This window comes from Stylophora pistillata, chromosome 8 (genome assembly GCF_964205215.1).
Source record: "Stylophora pistillata chromosome 8, jaStyPist1.2, whole genome shotgun sequence".
NCBI classification, from domain to species: domain Eukaryota; kingdom Metazoa; phylum Cnidaria; class Anthozoa; order Scleractinia; family Pocilloporidae; genus Stylophora; species Stylophora pistillata.
This window is the reverse complement of record NC_142526.1, coordinates 4,657,257-4,674,564: the sequence shown is the minus strand read 5'-3', so window position 1 is coordinate 4,674,564 and position 17,308 is coordinate 4,657,257. Positions and strand designations below refer to the sequence as shown.

At 37.1% G+C, this 17,308-nt stretch overlaps 1 non-coding gene and 1 pseudogene across 2 annotated transcripts; both read right to left on the bottom strand.

Annotated features, from left to right (window-relative positions):
• Positions 1-637: 637 nt before the first annotated feature.
• On the bottom strand, positions 638-794 carry LOC148724545 (U1 spliceosomal RNA). Its single transcript, XR_015991299.1, has one exon. It is a non-coding gene; the product is annotated as a U1 spliceosomal RNA (small nuclear RNA).
• A 1,077-nt stretch (positions 795-1,871) lies between these two features.
• LOC111342638 (uncharacterized) lies at positions 1,872-14,677 on the bottom strand (annotated as a pseudogene). Its single transcript, XR_015991068.1, has 10 exons — positions 12,397-14,677; positions 11,849-11,932; positions 10,534-10,676; positions 9,952-10,046; positions 9,647-9,724; positions 8,889-9,063; positions 8,563-8,759; positions 5,616-5,896; positions 4,806-4,893; positions 1,872-3,388 (listed from the first exon to the last, which is right to left on the bottom strand). The product of XR_015991068.1 is annotated as an uncharacterized LOC111342638 (transcript).
• Between the last annotated feature and the right edge of the window lie 2,631 nt (positions 14,678-17,308).

Here is a 17,308-nt window from a genome sequence, read left to right as displayed (position 1 = left end):
CGATTTTCAATGAAAGGTAAACAAGCGCGAGATAGCTGTTTTTCCTTGTTAATGGCAACGATCCTCAAGTAAATAAAGCTTGTAGATGAATAGGATGTATTGCCGGAAACAAAAGTCTACATTATCTTATTTACCACATTGTTCAATTTTTATCGAGCCTACCAGTGATGTGTTTTTTGGCACCGCTAAAATGAAAGAGAATTGCCTTTCATTATCTTGCGCGCTTTCTGTGAAAGGTAAACTGAACACTGATGCAAAAGTAATTTTTTTTTTTTAGCTTTCGCTCTCAGTAGCTCTCCCTCGTGCTTACACGTGAAAAAACTTCCGGAAGTCATGTACATGTATTGACAGTTTTGCTTTTTCGCCAAAGATAAAAGCCAACAAAGGTTCCTAAAGCCATAAGGCAGAGTTTTAAACTTTTATATTCTCCCTGCTGTTCTCCGTGCATTTCCCATGGTTCCGACGAGGAGAATTTGTTCAACAATCAAGAGCTTTTTTGGTTAGTGTTTATTTCCTTTATTCTCGTGAACTTGATGCTTGATTTAGGGATGATTCTGTGAGGCGATAAAGGGGTACGAAATTAAAATGCAAATAACCGACCTCTCTATTTTATGCCTCCTATGATGGGGTTAGCCAGCGAATGCGCAAGTCAACCCGGTCACAAACAAAAATTCTGCACCCGACTCGCTCGACCTGGAGCGAACGCAGGACTCAGTGGCGCAGAGTGCAATGCGCCACCTCGCCTTGGGAGGCCCCGCCTTCTTGATCACAGGGCTCCTGTGCACTGTAAATTTGAAGGAAAGTGGAGCAGGATCGGGTCTTTTATAGCTACAGATACTGACAAACTTACGGTGAACATTGTACGCAAAACGTCTTTAAGCCAATCGCCTCCCACGTTTGAAATTTAATACTTTTAATTGGCAATGCTCTTATCACTTGCCTTTTGTTGTTTAGGTGTAAGAAGCCTTCATACGAATTACCTTACAGCGAGAGATCAATATTTATTCCCTCGTCCCATTAATATTGTTATTTAAGTTCTTACTCTAATTTCAATTAGGTTTTTCTTATAGAAGATTTTTTCACTTTAGTGGTCATAAATCTGTACAGTTTTAACCTATTTCAGCTCTTGGTTGTTCTTAATTTCTCCAAATCTTGAAAGCTTAAACATTTCTACGCATTCTCCCATAGGGTGGCAATCTAATCAAATAATGGAAAATGTGTATGATTTAATGATTCCTAGCTGCTTTTTCATACTTTCCCATAAACTTAGGGTGCTTTGATTTCTATAATTTTTCTCTCAAAGAGTTTTTAGCCAATCAAATTATAAAATTAAACAGATCAGTTACATCAAACTGCGGAGTCTTATGTTTTTTACATTCGAGAAGATGGCCTTCCGTAGCAGGGATCCATATTATTTACGTATATTCGGTTAGCTTGTTAATGATTTTTGTATTTTTTTCATTAAAATTTCACATTTGTTTCCCAAAACTGAAGTCTACCCTAAATAATCTTTTTCCAATGTACAACTACCGGAAATTGGTAAATTTGATTTGCAGATATCCAGTGGTGCAATAGTAAACGACGCCAAAAACACTTTCGTGTATGATAACAATTCTATTATGGGGTCTAAAATGTAATTTGAATTAAAAAGAGGCCTTAAAAAACTAGCGACGAAAACCATACTACTTTTAAGAGTATTTTCATGCTCAGTTGTTTGCAACAGTTTTGTCTTCAGAAACTGAGGAAAAACTAACGGAGGATTTTTAATTTTTTTTTCTACTTTTGAGAAGGATTTTTTTAAAGAAATGTATTTGTATGGGTAACACCACCATGCCAAAAATCTGAACAGGAGTCACTTTCAGATGAAGCTATAAAATCATGATCCGTCTAACGACAACTATTTTTTATGCTTATGATGTATCTACCTCGAAACTGGCGAATATAGTCCTTAACGGACCAATTGATAATACTTAAGGATAAAAACTGAATATGTCATACTATGAATAGTAGTGCTATAATGTGTCCAAGTAAATAAAACCTAACGTTTTACGAAGGCTTAACGAGGCTTTGTTTTATAGAACAATGGTGTATAAAAGCCAGCCTTTGTCAGGCTTAACTTGTTCCCATTATATTTCATTGCTATTTCACGTGTATATACTAACCTTCTTTGAGTCTAAATATGCATGACCATCCCTTAAACTACTTAGTGATAGAAGTGCATAAATTTTATTCAAATAACATTGCTACACATGTAGCTCATCGAAAATAAAATTCAAATCGACGAGAGTGTTCTTATGACCGCCATCAGAACGCAGACACAAACCTTGCTTATTAGTTGCTGTTTCGCACTCGGTTGATGTAGATGATCACTGGCAAGATCTATGAAAGTTTTAAAAGTTAGAAAGACTTAACCCTGCAGTTGCATGCTTGATTTACCACAATTGTGTTTTACCATAAACAAAATATTCGCACTTCCAGCAGCATCCTCTTGGCCAAAACAATATTTTTATTTAAGTTTTAGTCCGCGGGAATCACTGCCAATTCACAAGTTACATATCAGCATCCCCCCTTGAAGCTCTGTGTAAAATGTTTTACTTCCTTGTTGAATAAGAAGTAGATAAACATCTGATAAAATCAATTTAGATTGAGTGTCGAAGGTAATTCGAATTGCTTCAGTTTTGCTTTTCTTAACTCTTTGATTGATCTAGAAATCTTCCCCTCTCTGTCGACCAATCAGCTGTAAAAGTACAAACGGGGTCATTTGTGTCTTCCCGAGCTTAACAATGATAAAGTTTATCTACTTTTAGTTTTGATTGGTTCCTTGTGATTTTTTTCTGATACTCGACTGAGAGTTATTCTACGACGTAATAATTACACTGGTGTTAACTTGAATCTGAATACCAGACCCCCCGTCTGTCGAGCTATTCAGGGTGATCGGATTATCACGCCCCTTTAGTCAATTGTGGAAGTCTGGGACGAGACACTCCAGGTCTTGGACGTTGGTGTGGCGAAGCTGCTACTGCGAATCATCTCCATGACGAGGTTTTTCGCTGCGAACACGTGCCAAGCTTCTTGGAAATCTTTCTTAAAGATTCCGTGCAGAAGGAAGATGACAAAACCTTGAAACGAACACGTGATTGTGAACAAGTAATGGAACAACAATGTTCCAACAATGGCAGCTAAACCGGAAAATAACCAGTTGAGACCGAGGACGAAAAACACGGACACCGTGGCACGGAAGTGCGAGAGACGGTTGGTCTTCTCACACATACATGGGATGTTGTAGATTTCTTTCATCACTGCGAGGAAGATGAAAGCGTTGACAGCCATCAGGAGGAGGACGGGGGCGAGGAATGCGCCGTAGAATGTATTTGCATCCATCCAGCAACTGAATTCAAAACAAAACGAATTCGCTGATTTCATAAGTTTACTTTCAAATACGTGAATCAATATGATTTATAAAGGCTGACAGTTTCTAAAGAAACTGTTTGGGGCTGCGTCGGTGGGGGTAACGAAATAATTTTAATACATCAACAAAATTGAAATGGTAAAATGGCCACCGTTACGATTATAAAAGCTGACGTTTCGAGCGTTAGCCCTTCGTCGGAGCGAATAGAGGAATTGTGGGTTGTGTGTGCTTTTAAAGGCGGAAAAAGGAGCTACGTGATTGGTGGGAACATGGCAACGAGAAAAACACGAATAAATTAGTGGAATGAAAAGCGTTCGTTGAGACCTGTGGGATTTAGACTGCCGGTTTGAAAGGTGAGCTTTTATTCAAGAGTTTTCCGGCTTTCCGTGTTACCTAAGTGTAAGGAAAGACCGCAGATTGCCATGTGTTGCTTAGAATGGTTAGGTAAATTAAAATGTCTAGCGACTGGTTTCGATGTGTCCTTGTCATTCCTCTCCACGTCGCGAAGGTGTTCTCGGAAACGGTCACCTAGTCTTCTGCCTGTTTCGCCGATGTAAATCTTCTTGCAATAAGTGCAAGTTATGTAATAGATTATATTGACGGAGGTGCACGTGAAATGATCGGTGAACTTAATGGATCGTTTGGGTCCCGATATTTTCTCAGTGTTTTGAATGAAAGGACACGTTTTGCATCGTGTACGAGCGCATTTAAAAGTGCCTGGTTGGTCATTAGTCTGAAAAGAGCTTTAGACCAAAAAATTGCCTATGTTTTTGTCGCGTTTGAATGAAATGAGCGGAGGCTGCGAAAAGATAGTGCTTGTCTCTGGATCGTTTTGAAGTAATTTAAAGTTTTTAAGAATGATGGATTTAACTGAGTGGTTGTGAGGGTGAAACGTGAGAGTGAATGGAATGCGGTCGGAATCTTCCTTTTGTGACGTTTGTAGTGCTGAACGTCGATCAAGGTTACTCTGATTCTCTCGTTCAAGTGGGTTACCACCGCGCCCAACTTATTGATCGATATATTCAAATTATTTCGATATGATTTATAGACGAGCTTGTAAAGGTTTTGCCTTGAAATTGTATCGCTGGTCTTAAATTACCTTAATATTGATCATGATAACATCGTGAACCTCAGCTTTCGATGCTAGTGAGAAAGGTATTTTTTCCCTTCCAAAACATTACTTAACTTTGATTGGGATCGTGGAATAATGGAATAAGTTTTCCTTTTTAGCAAAACTACATGGATGGTAATGTGTAGAAATTATGCAAAGGAAATTGTCGTTTCCCTGAAATCTTGCCCAAATGCCGAGTAAATATCGATGACATTAGCTAAATAAGTGCGATCATACAAAATGTTGTAGTTATAAATAGCTTGATGCAACAAACGTTTTACTTACAGCGTTTCGTTGTTCCTGTCCATGACGTTGAAGCCATAGGGTTGAGGTTCAGCCAGCACAGTTATCCCCACAATTATGGCGGGAACAACTGCGAAGACACACAAAAGAAGGAAAACCTTTTAATGGAGGAAGTCATTTAAAATGTTTAATACAATTGGGTAAACGCCATCGTGGCATTTAAATTACAAAAGCAATTCTATTAGCTTGGACAATAAGAACGATGAATTCTTCGTAAATGTCAGTGGCAAAGGTAATAAAAGAGTAAATCATTTAAATAAAAAATGATAATGCATATTACATCTGATACACTTGTCTTATTATAAGTTTTGTTGTGTAGTATCGCGAAGTATTTTTACGAGTTGTGCCGTATTTTGACGAACCCGTAGAGCGAGTCAAAATACAAACAACGGGTACCACACAACAAAACGTCTAAAAAGATATTTATTATCCAAAACGCCAAATTGTTTTTTCAGTATGGACGAATTTCGCGGATATATCTGGAGTACAAAAATCGCGTGATATTTGTGCTCGTTTCGCGTGTTATTTGTATTATACGAAGCATAGTTGGATAATAAAGGAAGATATTTGCTTTCAGCAACCTTTTTTTCATCGAGGTAAGCATGATATCCCTCTTTGAAATCCACATGTGTAAACCGGGTTCACCTCGTCTATATTAATCTTGTTCTTAATATCGTTTCGACCTCTTTGTTTTCTTATTATTATTTTTTTTTTTCCTTTTTACTTCAAAGGATCTTATACTAAGGGTTTGTGAGATTCTGGCTCAAATTTGATAAAGACAAGTTAACTCACTCCATCCCACCACTCCGGCCCTGCACATGAACTCGTTTTGTGAAATAAATGTGGTATCAAACACTTTGACCAGGTCTTGATACAGGTTGTATGCTTCAATACTCATCCATACAATGGAGGAGAGTAGGAAATAGTGAAGTAGAGCTGCTGTGCCTTTACAAACGTCCAGTGAATCCGAGTCTGTTATACCGTTTATACCAAACGTAAACAGCAATATAGCGGCCAGGAGGGACACACACAAATGCGCAAGTATTTGGTTTTGGCGAAGACGACGAAGCTTCCTATCGAAGAAGTTCGAAAGTTATGCGAAATGAGGGTTTAGAGTACTATATAATGTATATGCTACAGGAAGGAGGAACCAGAATATCTAAGCAGCATACTAAGTGTAAGGATGACCATTTCCATTAAATAGAGGTTAATACATGGGTGTGCGTTAGTATGGAAGAAATCTTCGAGTGTTCTGACTGGAGATCGCTCAAGTGAGATTTCGATTTTAACACAAGATAAGAAATTCCATATCTTCAGGCCAGGCATTAGTTTTTCTTTTGTAGCCATATTAGCACCATAGGCCTTTACGGACAAGAAAATTCGGCTTTACTTATAAAATACCCTGAGTTGAGAATGGTGAATGCTTTGCCATTTAATCATCTACCTGACAAAATGGCGCAATGGGTAAATGACGTGTTAGTAGCTTATCGGCGATATCAAACACGCTTATAAAACTATCGTAAGTTGACATGTGTGCAGTTACAGCTTTTCTCAGTGCTGTAAATCTTTGTAATCAACTGCAATTTGTATAATAAAATCAGATTTCTTGAATTGAAATGAGATCCTTTTAAAGTGCCCCTGAGACGAAAATTGACTATTTTATTTTAGCCTAAATTGTTTACACAGTGTTGAATTGGGTCAAGTTAAGACCCTTTTTGCCATTAAAAACTCAAAACAAACCTTCGATGACCAATTTTTACCGCTTCAAAGTCGTCCAAAAATCGTCCGCCATTGCTGAAAACATGTTCCAGCCGAGCCCGCAAAAACGTCATCATGACGTCAAAGGCTCAACAAACTTATGCTTTGCTTAGTCACAACTCTCTTTGTTCGCTGCACAGAGAATGACACATATTACATTTTTGAGAACTGTTTCGTTGTCAGTCGGGAAATGTCGACTTTTTCAGACGATGAATTGTCCCAGAAATCATCTGAAGCTTCTGTGGATAGTTTTGCGCCGACAAGCGATGAATTTTTGCCATGCGAATAAAGATAAACACAGAACGGCACGGACTCCCCATGTGGCTTTTGTGGTCGCATCGCTTTATCGCCTTCGAACTGTATTTTTGCTTGTCGTAAGGGACTTTCCTTTTTTGTAAGAAATGATCAGGTGATTAGTAAAAATAGTTTTCGAAAATGGCTAATTGTGTATCCGAAGGCGGATATTGGGAGTTTGTGAAAGCCATATTTAAGCCATCAATGTGTTTTCCCTGATGCATTTGGTCAATATCTCATGATTTTTTGGCTTAGATGCAGTCTGCAACTAGCGTTATGACAAATTTCCAAGTAGCTCTGAAGGGCGATAGAAGACTGAACCGGTGGCTTTCAGTTTGCTATGAAACAGAAGTGGTTCTTTGTTTTGTCCGTGAAAGGTGTAACGGAGGCGCATTCGTCTTACGAATAAATTTCGAAAAAGCTGGCCTGGTTTTAAATTCGTTTGTAACGGGCGTTAGGAAGACCCTTTGATAGCACGCTGACTTGGCTGTCAGATGGTTGATAGTTTGACAGGTTTTTAAAGAAATTTTCATTTTCTCGGTTTTTTGGCTGCAAGCCTACATTTTAAAGTGTTTTTACGCTCTGTTTGTTCTGCTTTCGCTGATATTAAAGCCACTTTTTTTTTTATAATCAGAGTTCACAATTATATTTTTCATCTCTTTTGTATAAAAGTGAGCTCTTTGAGGTCAGAAATCTCAATCCTCAACTCAGCTATTTTATAATTCTTATTTATAATGTTCACCGAGTACTTTCCTTTGTGTAAGATATTCTGCCAGATAGTTGTTAAAGGTGGATATTGATCAGCTCATATGTAAAGGTGACAAAATCCGTGGAGGTTAGTAGACTTCGCTTTCCGGCGTCGATCGCACTGAAGACGGTTTTTCTTGTCCCTTCTCTTCTTGAACGGTAGGCACTGAACCCGACAGAATTCTTCGCCCAGATCCTTCAAAGTACACAGATCTCTCGAAACAGTCCTCCGAGAAGTGTTCGGAGTAGATCACAAGTATTTCTGTAGGATTGAAGTTTACTCGGCGAGGTCGCACAAATCGCATCCGTTTTTCCCGCTCTGATCTATTTGCAAGGCACCGATGCAGAGAGATACCTGCAGCATGCTCTGCACGATTACTTCAGCTTTGAATTACGCATCGATGCCCAGTCATTTTTGTTTAATTTTTGTAAGATCAGAGTAAAGCACTCTGTTATGTTTGCTTAACATTTTGCCCTGTGATATTTTCGCGTTGAGCCTTTGACGTCATTTCCTCTGAGTCCTGCGATCAACTTCCGGAACATGATCAAATAATGGCGGACGCGAAGTCATGAATTTAACGGCCCGAAAAAGGATATGTCTGGTGCGCGGTCTAAACTGAAATTTGGCAGAGTAGTTGAAGGAGACACACTGAACACGAAAATGGAAAAAAATGATGTACGAAAATTTTGATCTCAGGGGCACTTTAAATGATCCCTTCCAAAAAAACTAATACTAAAAGAATACGTGCTTAAACGCCCTGCAGGCTTCAGGCTTCTTTTCACATCAGCTTTTAAGCCTTACTCCAACCTAGCAATCGTTGTTTTATAACAATGCAGCTTTTTTAGGACAATATGGGGATATTACCCTTACTTTGAGATCAAAATATGATAGGTCTGTATGAAGGATCTGTTTGATTCACAGTCTCTTGATCCGTTTTACCTTGAGAGGGTGATGGTTAAAATCGTTAAAAACAGCCCCAAAATAGATAGAGAACATCCAACATCAGATATGACCGACAGTGCATTCTGGTGACTCTCTGGGATGTCATCGCTTTTTCGCAAAAGTATTTTCGGTTCAAAATCGTTTCCCCCCTTGAGAAGATCCAGATAGTTCGTCACTTGGGATTCTGGGAGCTCCTGGATAACAAGAATGAATAGTGCCTAAATGTGTATCCTGTAGAAAGCTCTAAAAACAGATAAAATGTAATTACTGGCCATTAAACAGGGAGTACATAAATCGAAGAAAGGTATGAATGTTGTACCCACCTTGAAACGGAAAGCTGTGTTGTTTAGCAAAACTGTGGGATACAGCTGATAATGAGCTATTATTCTGAGGTAATCCCAACAAGCATTCTGTATTCCTTTTTTAAGTCCAGTTAAATCCTTGGACGGGTCGGTCATGTTTATATCAAGTCGCATCACCATTATGAAGTAGACTCCTCTAAAACAGAAAACCAAAATTTCAATATTAAAATTACGTCTCGTAACGTGCTATCTTTTGGCTCAAGATGAAGTCTCCTTCGATGTGGATCTTTACGTTTTAAGCGTAAATTGCTGGTCTCCTTTAGGTTATATATTCAGTTAACGTTGTACACTCTAACATCAGTTTGTTTTTTCTCCATACTGTTGTCGTTACATTTCCTAAGATGCTGACAAGGAGAATTTGTTTAACAATCAAGAGCTTGTGTAGTTGGTGATCATTTCCTTTTTTCCTGTGACCTTGATGTGTGATTTAGAGATTATATTGTCAGGAGAAGCAGGATGCTAGTCACTCTTAAGGGTCAAAGGGCTAAGTGTGTGAGACAAACAATAGTTCATTGATTTATTTTGTGAAAAAAGCATTAATAATAATCTAATAATTTATTTACTTATATAGCGCCCTTTAACATTATAGGATGATCATTATAGGATTAATTTTAGAATCGTATTTTACAAAGATGAATGACCACAACCTCGCTTAGTGATATGAAACAAATGCTTTTCAGAACATCAGGGGAAACTGGTCAAACAACATGCTACATTACCTTTCTTCTCTGTGTTTATGTGGTTTAAGTTCTTCTTTCTTTGTTGCATTTATAGCTTGCCCACCAAGTGAAGGCAATCTGAGCGATCAAAATTTCAAGATGAAAATGAGAAATTATAAGTCATAAGAACTTTCCATCGAAATAAGGTCTGCACAGCCATGAGTTCAACGATCATTTACAAAGAAGCAGAGGAGTGCTTTGGACTTTCTTTGTTTTTGTCAATAACCATATTTCATCTAGAATTCCAAATTCTGACTGAATTCACTATGTAGAGGGAAGGACACTGTATTTTGTGCCAATCTTACCTGAAGAAAATACCTTTAGTTGTCTTGTTTAAAAGCGTAGAATCCCCGTCCCCGAAGAGATTGACTTTGACAAAAAAGTCAAACATTTTCCAAAACTGAAATGAAAAATTATAAATGGGAGGGTCACAGGCGCAGAATTAATTAAGAAGGAAATCAATACAGCAATATAAAAAAGGAAATTAGAGCAAGAATTCTCGGAATTCGTGGTTTTAGGGTCTTTCAGCGAGATATGACGAGTTTAAGTTCACATCGAAAATTCCTAGGAAATGGCTTGGCGAATTTTGAAGCAGTATTTGGTCCTGAACTGAATTTGAGCAGAGGAACTCTCCTTTGAACTTCAGAGCAAAAATTTGTCCTAAAATTTTGCAAAGTATCCTGATTTTTTTAAAGCTTCTGACGACCATGAGGCTATAAGCATCACTCACATTTTGACAACCTACGCAATGAAACTTTAAGATGCGAGTAAAATGTGTTTGTGTTTGTTTTGATGCCTTCTTAATCACAATGCCTCACTCAAAATATAATGCCAAGTTTAATTTTACTTAGCATGGCTGGGCAAATAATATACCTATCATAACCTACCCCACTTTTGATATCATCAGCAAGATTTCGACAGGGCTGGCACTTCTTCGTGTCGTGCTTAAAAAACTCTTTTGTGAAGTTGCGATTTAAAATAATTCCTGATGCATGGTAATAGACAGATACATTTTCTCCATTACAAAACCCTGCAAAAGACACAACTTTGAGCCAAAGTGTTATTTATATGCAATGCTGCGTGTAAATGGTCTTTTGTTAGGCCGAGGCACTCTCAGCGATTTCAATCACAATTATTTTTCTTTATAAAATGAAATAAATTATTATACACCTATTTGCAAATGCGTTGTCATGGAGTAAAGCAAAAATAATAATAAAAGAGCCATATAGGAATTTATGAGCATATAAAAATATCCTCTGGCTAAATTCCCGGCAGCTGAACTAGTTTCATTGAATTTCCACTAGAAAAACACTTCTGTCAAACTTCTTGAGTGTTTAAGATGTTGTCTATAGACTTCAAGCAATTAAAAAATTGAAAAAAATCTACATGCTAATGTTGTATTATGTTACTTGGCTCTTTTTTTTTTTTATTTTTTTTTTTATTTTTGTCTGACAGTGTTACTGCATAAGGTGTAAATTTGTCTTCTCACTTTGCTAATCCCAGCAGTGTGCAGGATGCATGTCAAATATGAACCTAATGATGAACAGCCCACCATCAAGTCTTTGTAGTTATTAAACAATTCACGCCAGCAAAACATATTAAGTTAAACCGGGTTTAACTGAATGAAAATCAAAAGCAAGATCTGAAAAATAGCCTGGAGTTTTTCATGGGCCAAAAATCGTTGACTGAAAATTGTATACAACGTGTAGTCGTGAATCACATACTCCAAAAGGTATATTCTCCTGAAATCACTTGCCACGTACTAGATTTTACTATTACAAGACTATTGAAAGGTCATGATAAACAGAATTGTGGTCACAGCCAAATATTGTCAAGCATTGTGTATTGCTATTGAACCAGCTGCAGCAGGAATTGTCCCTTACAAAGTATTTTGAGTTCAAATCGCACGTTACAACTTTTTTTTACCATTGTTTCTAACATCTTTATGTGTAATTTACAGTGAGGCGGAAAAAAATTTTTACAGTTGATATTTTGAAGGTCAAGACCGAGTGTGTCGTTTCTTCTGTATTACGTAATACTACGCTATTCGGTTTTCCCTTTCTAAGCAATGTTTTTGCATCTTCAAAATCCTTCCCTTTAACTAAGAAACAATTTGTCAAATCGAAACGACTTGAAATTAAGCAAGATACATTCTTGTATATAGCACGTCCTTCCCTTGATAAATCGTGCAACCACACTTACCTATATGCAGTCCAATTAGAATTCCAATTGGGAAATGCATCATTGACAAATCCAGTAAATCTTCTTAAAAAGTCTTAAGGCCTTCTAAGGAAAGAAGAAGCATTTTCGTCCCTAAAAGATAAGAACTACCCTAAGAGTGCTAAATAAGAAAGTTTAAAACTAATATTCTGTGAATTTCTATATAATTTTGTACTTTATAGTTACTGTAATTTCAAATTTTATCAACACCCTGGTACAATTCCAAACCACTACGTAAAGTACTGTACTAGATGCGACACAAAGGGAGAAAATCGAGTTATTTCGCTAGAAATTCAGTGTTAGTAGATCGAAATTAATTCAAGATGACTAAGTTTTTGGAATGAGAACAGTTTCAATTCCATAGAATCAAACTCCATCCAAATTATTGAAAACCGATCTAGTTGCAGTCCACAGAAACGATGAAATCATGCATTTGAATCAGAGAAATTCAATGTGAGCAGGTCCTGCATTATGCTGAAGAAACTGCTAGAATCCCCAAGTGGACAGTAATTAAAGCGATGCAAACATACCTCAGTGAACTCTCATAAAACTATAATGACATGGCTTTTGCAAGCCTCTTTCTTGTTTCACTCAACCATCACCAGGCTACGCAAATATTGAGTCACTTCAAAGGTGTGAGCTTGTTTTGGAACAAGTAAGGCGTTTTAATCATATGCTTTTGATTTTCAATCCTCATTTTACAAAAGTACTGAGCTTTGGTGCACTGGATGTCAAAATTGGGTTGAAATTCAATGAATTCAAACTGATAATAGAACTTGAGCAATGCACGTCTTATCTTAGTACTGTATCTATTGACACTTTGATTTTCCCTCTGTGAATGTTCCGCACTTAGGTAACTTTTAGAGCTTCGCTGAGACAAAATTCTTAAGGAAAAGTAAACCATATTTTTCTAAGAAATAATTCTCAATATCTTTCAAACCAAGCGAGTTTTCTACAATTTAGGTTAACTGTTAACGTAAGAATTAAATTCATTACTTTTTCAATGTTAACATTAACCGCCCGTTTTCGCTGAATATCGAGTGTGCAACATTATTTGTTCAATTTTAAGCTCTCGAAATGAAACTTTTAAACCTTTTGTAGTGCGTTAATTTTACTACGCTTCTTTAAACAATACTTTAAGTAATAGGCTTAATATCAACTGCCCCTTTTGCCAAGAAATAAAAAATAAACGAAGGGCAGATCGTGTCATTAGAGAAGAAAATATGGTAAAACAACAAATATTACCTTGCTATCTGGCTCGGCTTCAAATCTCACCCAAAAGACAAACTTTGACGAGTAGCCTTCTTTTTCTTTCATTCAGTCAAAGAGAATCAATTTAACAATAAAAAAGGCTCTGCCAAATCATAAGTGTAGAAACAGAGGAACGTTTTGAAAGTAAACTACCGCAATTGCTGATAGGGGCGCGTTCCAAATGGAAGCGCGGGTATGATATAGAAATTGACATCTGTCGATATCTTTATTCGCCTGGCTTACACAAATGAAAATAAAATGAACTTCCAATCCAAAAAAAAAAAAACACTGTACATACATCAACATAATATGTTATGACATGATCAGCGACATTGTCACTAAAAAGACAAAATGACGAACGAAGTTCTCCCCTCATGTGTTCTAAACGATAAAATTTACTATCCGAGAAAACGTCTCATAAAGAACAGCATGGTATATTCTTTTGTAGTTTGTACAAGGGAGCTTTAGCAACTACGACGGCGACGGAAACGAGAACGGCAGAAAACAATAGGCTTAATGCGCAAAAACGATCGCCCTGCAAGTGCGTTTAACATTTTGGTACATTTCTTTGCCGTTCTCGGCAAAACAACGACGTGAAATAACCAAACTTTAGGTTTTCTCGAAAACGTGAGCGCGTGACGGTTAATTTTTCTTTCTTTCTCCTTACTTTAACGCCGTTCGTAGTGATATAGTCCCTGAAAAGTTCGCCAGCATTTTCCAAGTGAAACACATCGGAATAACCTCGAATGAGCTACAAAAACCAAAAGTTAGATTTCGATACGACGTTTTTCGTTGCCGTCGCCATCGTCGTTGCTAAAGCTCCCTTGTATCTTGATTGCGACGTTGAACGACGAGGTGTGAAAATTCGAATTTCGCATAATGCTTTTGAACTTACACTAGAGCAGGCGAGAATGTCTCAAGATTTACTTACTTTTTATGAAATCTTAGATTCTAGCACTGTCAATATTAAATCACGGATAAAGGGACATTCAATCATCGCTCGCTCATGATTTTATCAGCGAGGGAAGAACTTGATTGGAAATACACAAGTTTAGAGAAACAGAGGCTTGAATCCAAGATGACTCCAGATTTCCTTTTATGTTGTAACCACTATAGCTTATGATCTGAACAATTAGACCTTAACCAATAAGCTTTTACCTCAGGTTTGAAGCAGTTTGAGATCTTTCAAGCCTTTCGAAATCCCCCAGGCCGAACCCCTTAAATCATATAATTAACACATAGATTTTCTCATCATTGCCAGATATCAACAAGAATGAGTTCTTGCCAAGTGGAATAAATATTGCTGTATTCAGTCGAAAAAGGGACGTTTATTTCACATTGGTGTTCGTAATTCATAATTATTAGAGCCTGATAGCGTTTTTCCTTTCCGTTTTTTTTCTGTATTTTCTTCTTCTGTTTTCTTACACTAGTAGCATCACAGCCTTGCTAACCCACTGAATTGTGCTATCAACATCTAATCACGAATAAGTTACTTTTCATTTTACCAATAAGGAACTTGGTGCAACGTTTTTTTATTTTTTTCGTTTTTATCGCAAACAAAAGTGTAATGGAAAGAAAAACCCCTTTCATAGAAGGTAATTTACGTGGGTATGTAAGAGAAATTGGGCATGTATTATGGAGTCCAGATGAGGGTATTTCACTCACAGCCAATCTTAAACGAGGATTTTGGTATAAACAGTACGCTTGAGTTAAAAGATTTTCGCCTGGCACCCATCCTTAGCTTAAGGCTCCGCAAAACAAGCTTGCCTGAACTTAACATCTAGGACGAAGTCACGATAAAGAAAAAAAAAATTGAATAACAGGCAATCTGTGCGCTTCATCCATCGAGATGTTGAAATTGTCAGTTTTTTTTTTTTTTTTGTATCATTGTAAAAATCGTTTTTGCCTTTTACGTCTTATATGCTATTTTACATTTAGGCGAAGATTTATGAAAGAACTACATTTATTTTTTTCTCAAGCATCCGAGCGGGCCGGAATCCTAAATCCTCGAACTTGATTGGCTAGTCACAAGTTTATGACCAGCTGGTCCAGCTTTTTACGACAAGGATGACGGGCCTGAATTTTCCCTCGTTGTTGCGATTACGGTTACCGGCGTAGTGAAAAATATGTGACCGAAATATAGCTGTTGTCGAAATGGATTCGGTCAAGAGGACTAAAAATTATGCTCATGTTAATTTCTTTCGTCTTAGGTGCTTTGTATACACACAGGAAGTTAGTTTTCCCACTTCGAAAAGAAGATATCCAAGAAAAAAAACTTAGATTTACAGGTCTCGCTCAGTCCCTATGGGAAAAACTATAACATTGGTTTTGAGTACTAAAGAGCTCAGGCACAGTTTTTTTTCTCATACGGACCTTCCGCCTGGTAAATAATATAGATGTATGTGACTGTGATAAGGTACTGCAGAAAATAGATTCACACTTCAGGTCACAATAAGCCAGGAAAAACATCAATATTATACATTTGTTTTACCAAATACAGCCTTAAGCTTCAGTCAAACCTCGTGCTGTGAATATTAATTTAGAAATTGAAATTCCCCTCTTACCCTGTTTGACTGTTTGTTGTTTCCATGGAAGCTAAATAACAACAACAACAATAACAACAATAACTTCAACATCGATGTCACTGGTGGGGTGAGTTTTTTAATCGTCTTACCCGTGATAGATTATCAGTTATTGCGTGCTGCTAAAGACTTTTAACATTCACTTGCGTGCGTGTTTGATGATGAAATCTAAAGACAGATCAAGCTATAATATAAAATTATTTACCGGTAAACTCCGGAAAAAGCGACTGTTGATGAAAACGAAACTCACTTCGCTTTGCTTTGGCTCTTTTTCATTGTTGGATTTAAGAGAAACCACTTCTACAGTGTATATTAGTGGTATTACACTATTCAAAAGGGAAAAAAAGCAACTTATACATGTTTCCTGCCATTACTTTTAACCTGACGTTCTCAAAAATCGGCAAAAAAAAAAACCTAATTTGGGCCAGAATAAATTCCTGCGTTTCATTCCTTTTAAGTTCAGAGATAGCTAGGAAAAAGATGAACACCAAAAGCAAATTGTGGCATTAATCAAATCGAGGACACTTCGGATCCATTTTAGATATAAATTTAACACTATAGACAATTTTTATCAAAAGCTCCCTTAATGCATTTATCTCAGTTGCGAGATCGCCAACGCGAACGAATATTTAATTATTTTTTTTCCAAACTTACATCAGAGATCTTGTGCGTACTTGTCCTTCAACCAGTTCGTGACTTGAATCAGCGCCAAAATTTTAAATTTTCTTTTTTTATCGATCACGTTTTGGTCTACACGTAACTGAATTGATACGAACTACTGAGAATATCAGAAACTAAGAAAACCTGTAATAGGCTGAAAATAATGATAACTGTTTAAATTTACCTAGCTAATTCTTTAGTGTTTCCGTTTTAATTTTGCAGTCCTTGTCAAGGCGCTGGAGCTACAGTAGCCGTGAGAACATATTTATTGCACTCCTTATCACCTTAATATTCTAGAATCCTCACCACTAATTTCCCTTCATTGCGTTATGGCAAAATTCTCCCCCTTCCCCTCCCAAAAAAAAACCTCAATCCAAACATCCACTGTTTTAGGCTCTTCAACTACAAGCAATTGTGAAAATCGCGCCGGAAAAAAAAATTCTAAGTTGAAAGCTTGGCAACTAAAAAATTTAACAAGGGCCGTACAGAAAGACACAGCTGCAAAAACTGCATCCACTTACCTTTTTAAAAGACACCGAGTGCGATACAATTTCTTACACTTTTTCCATGTACATCACCACATAAGTAATAAAGATTCAATTTTTCAAATAAATTTCTTGATTTAAGTTCTCTAACCTTTTTTTTTTTGTTAACCTTAACTAAACGTAATCGAAATGATAGATACACGGCCAGCAAATTGGAGAGAAGAAAATATTCCGTGGCAGTTACGACATATGCAAGCAGGTGAACACATACATCTTTGTTTGACTGTCAAAACCTCAAAGATTCCCAATATGCGATTGGCCGAGTGATCTTTCTCAGTGAAAGTGCAGTTTACTCTACCGATGACAGTTATTCGATCAAATTTCTTTTAAGTTGCAAGATGCTTGCGGCTGTTTATAGATTACTTAGAGCAAGTGACATGCTTATACGGTCTCTTTGGCGTATA